This window comes from Dama dama, chromosome 9 (genome assembly GCF_033118175.1).
Source record: "Dama dama isolate Ldn47 chromosome 9, ASM3311817v1, whole genome shotgun sequence".
In the NCBI taxonomy this organism is placed as follows: Eukaryota; Metazoa; Chordata; class Mammalia; order Artiodactyla; family Cervidae; genus Dama; species Dama dama.
Window position 1 is genome coordinate 26,623,136 of NC_083689.1, and position 4,979 is coordinate 26,628,114.

Consider the following 4,979-nt stretch of genomic DNA (forward strand, 5'->3'; position numbering starts at 1 on the left):
CCGCCCGTCTCCGCCCCGTAGCATTGTTTCTAATGCACCGCAACCAATCACCACGAAGCATCTCCTTTGTAGCCCCGCCCCCGCGGAGGAACAGGCTAGGGGAGTTGGTTCAGACGGTGGCCTTTGGAGAAACCGCGAGGAGCCGCTGAGCTCATTTACCGCAGAGACAAGAACGGAAATAACCTGGACGCCATGTTAGTTAGGGGCAGAGGCACTTCCGGCCGTTTCTGAAGCAGCCTCTGGTGGTGGAGTGTGGGTTGATAAAGAGCTTCGGCACCTTTGTGTCCTTACGTCTTGTTTGGGGGTTGGGGTTACCTATTAAGGAACCGTTATTTTAACGTTTCTGAGTTGCAACTTTTGTCTTTGCAAAAGTGCACAAATAAGAGCCAAGCCCTAGCAACTATCGCAGGTGTTGAATGGAACGCCGACTTTCAAAAGCACTGTTCACACTTTATCCCACTTCATTCCTCTAGAGGGTGAGGCTGAGTTACTTCTTAGACCACACGGTGCCAACTCAACAAGCCCTACTCCTTGGCTGGTCAAAGGTTGGAAATAGTTTATTAGCAGCATCATGATCATAAATTATCATAAAGCATTTAGCTACATTTAACTTATGACTTTGCAAGCATCAAGAAAAAAAACTCAACCTTGCTCCCATTGCATAGTCATTGTCTTCCCTACTCCCCACAGTTAAACTTTTAGGTAAAATTAACTTTTTTTCAGCTTAACCTTTAGGTAAAATTGGCTTTTTATTAGAAATGAAGATTTGGATCAATGGCTCTCTAAGGCCCCTTTCCTTCTCTATGATTTGTCACTTTACAGAATATTGCAAGTTATCATGAGAATAGCAAGATAACATAACTTTTTAAAAATTAAAATGCACTGGAGTTGCAAAAGAGTGTTTAACCATAAGCAATTAAGCCAAATACACTGGATACTGTCGTTCATTCAGGAAACATTAGATGATCTTCTGATACTGTATAGTAGTGCCTTTTGATTGCTAATGAATGATTCAAAGATGCTTATTTTCAGTATAAAATAACAGCCCAATTTCCTGAAATTCATAATTTATTGTTATAATTTCTGGCTAACTAGGGTCCTGTATTCAGTTAATCAAAACCACTCACCTGCCAAAATTTGAAAGTACAGTTTTCATAGTGCCCAAATCAATTCAGTTCAACCTTCTCTTCCCTTCAGTAAATCTGTATGGTTCCTTGAACTGTTCCATAAATGAAGTGACTATTCTGCTTGTTCTGGGAATCCATCCTGGTTTGTTGGCATCTCAAAGTATAGGACCCAGAACTGAATAAAAAATTCCAATATGTTCATTAGATGAAGTCATGGAACTATGTAGTAGGCAGGATAATGGCCTCCAAAAAATGTCCCTCTTTAAATCCTAGGAACTTCTGAATATATTACTACCATGCATGACAAAATGAACTTTGCAGATGTGATTAAGTATTTTAACAACTTACTGACCAGAGATATATTATGACGCCTTTTGTTACCTGAACATTACTGACTGGAGTGTTTCAATATTCACTTACATAATAAATTGCTGGACACAGGTGTTAAGTTAGTTTCTGCAAAAAGTCCCAGTCAATAATGTGCTAAGATGGGAAGTTTATCCTGGGTTGTTTGATGGGCACAAGGTAATAATCACAAGGATACCTGTAAGTGGAAGCAGGAAGCAGAGTAAGGGAGAGGTTTGCAGATGCTCCCCTGTGGTCTTTGAAGATGGAGGAAGTGGAAGATGGATGCAGGTGGCCTCTAGAAGCCAGAAAAGGCAAGAGAAGCATTCTTCCCTAGAGCCTTTAGAAGGAACGCAGCCCTGTGGACACCAAGATTTTAAGCCCAGTGAAACCCAATTTGGACTTCTGAGTTCCAGAATGTCGCTGGCTTGTGGACCCTTCCATCTTCAAAGCCAACAGCAGAACATCTTCAATCTTTGACTCTCACACCTGCTTCCATCATCAAATCTCCTTGTCTGACTCTCACTCTCCTGTATCCCTGTTTTATTTAAAGGTGTCCCTGTGATTATATTTGGCCCATCTGGATAACTGAGGAATCTCCTCACCTAAAGACCTTTAACTTAATCGTATCTGCACATCCCCTGTACCATGTATAGTAACATATTCACAGGCTCCAGGGATTAAAACATGGAAATCATGTGCCTACCCTACCAGTTTGGGTAAAGCTTGTCAATTAGGATGAAATGGAAGGAAATGAAGTAGGAGAAGCAGTGATGGGCCTGATCACTTAAAAGCTTATTAGCCAAGTTAAGGATTTTATATTTAATTCTATGGTGAAATGCCTTACTGGCAGGAGACTAACATCATGATTTATATTATATAGAAATCATTTTGGGTAGTATATAGCAAATGGACTATAGTAGAAGCAAATAGGCAAACCAGGAGGCTCTCGAAATACGCCAGGCAAGATATGGTAGTGACTTGGATTTGGGTAAGAAGGGGAGATGAGAAGTGTTTAGATTCACCTGTGTTGAAAATCCACAAAGAAAATCCACAAAGAGACTTCAAGGATTTTGGCTTGAGCAATTTGGTGAGTGGTACTATAGCAGAGTCAGAAGGCTGCTGGAATAGGTTTTTAGATTGTTATGGAGGGAGTAAAAATAAGTTTGAAGTGCTTGGTAGACATCCTACTGAAGGTAGTGAGTAGGCAGAGATATGCTTCATACACCAATCTGGAATTAAGAGGTTGGGAGATAAGTACTAGACAGTCATTACTCTGTAGATGATAATGCCTCTGATTGAGTGAAAGATGACCATAATATTTATTATGCAAACCCGTACAAACTCTTTTCAATTTTTAATTTTGACAATTTCAGTCATAAAGTTGCAAGAATGATAGAATGTACAAACACCTTTCACTCAGTTTTCCCTGATGTTAACATTTTACAACAGTTGCTTTATCCTCTTCTCTCTACTTATCTGTATCTTGACATTTTTGAGGTTGTCTTTACTGTGACCCCTGGAGAAGGGAACAGCAACCCACTCCAGTATTCTTGCCTGGAGAATTCCATGGACAGAGGAGCCTCGGGGAATACAGCCCACGGGGTCACAAAGAATTGGACACGACTAAGTGACTAACACTTTTACTTTACTGTTTGACAGTGAGTTGCAGACACCATACTCCTATACTCCTAAACACTTCAGTAGGTGTCTTTCCAACAGAAAAAAAAAAAAAAAAAAAAGACATTCTCTGGGATCAGTGGTTCTCAAAGTGTAGTTCCCAGGCTAGCAGCAACTGTATCACCTGGAAACTGTTAGAAATCTACTAATAAATTACAGGGCCCCACCCCAGATCAACTGATTTTGATAATTTTGCTGTATGTTTGTGGGGAAATTAACAAGATTTTCAAAACCGTTTCCTAATTTGTACACATTATTTAGATTTCACAAATTGTTCCAGGAATGTCTTTGATACCAAAAATACCAAATGAGACACTTTTGTGATTAAAGAGGGCCACCATCAATAATTGCACCAGAGCAAAGTGGTAAAGGTGTAATTTTTCATAATATGGACACTTGGAGATTAGGTGTTAGCTAGAGAAGAGGGCCAGGAATGGAATCCACATTGAGAGGCCTGGAACAGAAGGCTCCCTATGAAGGAAAAATAGCATCCAGTGAGGTAGGAGAGTGAAGGAGAGGGTTGCTGAAAAGAAGGAATGGTCACAGAGGCAAATGTTGCCAAGAGGTCAAGTATAATGGCAATTGGAATTGCTATAGGATGTTGTGTGACCTGGTTCCAAATTGGGAAAGGAGTACATCAAGGCTGTATATTGTCACCCTGCTTATTTAACTTATATGCAGAGCACATCATGCAAAATGTTAGGCTGGATGAAGCACAAACCGGAATCAAGATTGCTGGAAGAAATATCAATAACTTCAGATACACAGATGACACCACCCTTATAGCAGAAAGCGAAGAACTAAAGAGCCTCTTGATGAAAGTGAAAGAGGAGAGCGAAAAAGTTGGCTTAAAACTCAACATTCAAAAAACTAAGATCATGGCATCTGGTCCCATCACTTCATGGCAAATAGATGGGGAGATAATAGAAACAGTGACTGACTTTATTTTGGGGGGCTCCAAAGTCACTGCAGCCATGAATTTAAAAGACGCTTTCTCCTTGGAAGAAAAGTGATGACCAACCTAGACAGCATATTAAAAAGCAGAGACATTACTGTGCCGACAAGGGTCCATATAGTCAAAGCTACGGTTTTTCCAGCAGTCATGTATGGATGTGACAGTTGGACTATAAAAAAAGCTGATGCTTTTGCACTGTGGTGTTGGAGAAGACTCTTGAGAATCCCCTGGACTGCAAGGAGATCCAACCAGTCCATCCTAAAGGAAATCAGTCCTGAATATTCATTGGAGGGGCTGATGCTGAAGCTGAAACTCCTATACTTTGGCCAGCTGATGTGAAGAGCTGACTCACTGGAAAAGACCCTGATGCTGGGAAAGATTAAAGGCAGGAGGAGAAGGGAATGACAGAGGATGAGATGGTTGGATGGTATCACCAACTCTATTGACATGAGTTTGAGCAAGCTCTGGGAGTTGGTGATGGACAGGGAGGCCTGGCATGCTGCAGTCCATGGTGTTGCAAAGAGTCAGACACGACCCAGCAACTGAGCTGAATAGGATGTTGTAAGTGGAGATCCTTAGTGACCTTGATAAAACGCAAATAATTTCCAAAAAAGAACTATAAAGTGGACACAATATATAGAAAACTCTTCTTAAAAGGAGCAAAGATATGGAGGGGTATGCGTGGTTAAGAAAGGTGTTGCTCCTTTACGGTGGGGCATCTTACATTATGTTGATTACTGCTGGGAATAATTCTTTGCAGAACAGTTCACGGAGATTTGGCTTCCCTGGTGGCTCAATCTGTAAAGAATCTGCCTGCAATGCAGGAGACCCGGGTTCCATCTCTGGGTGGGGAAGATCCCTTGGAGAAGGTA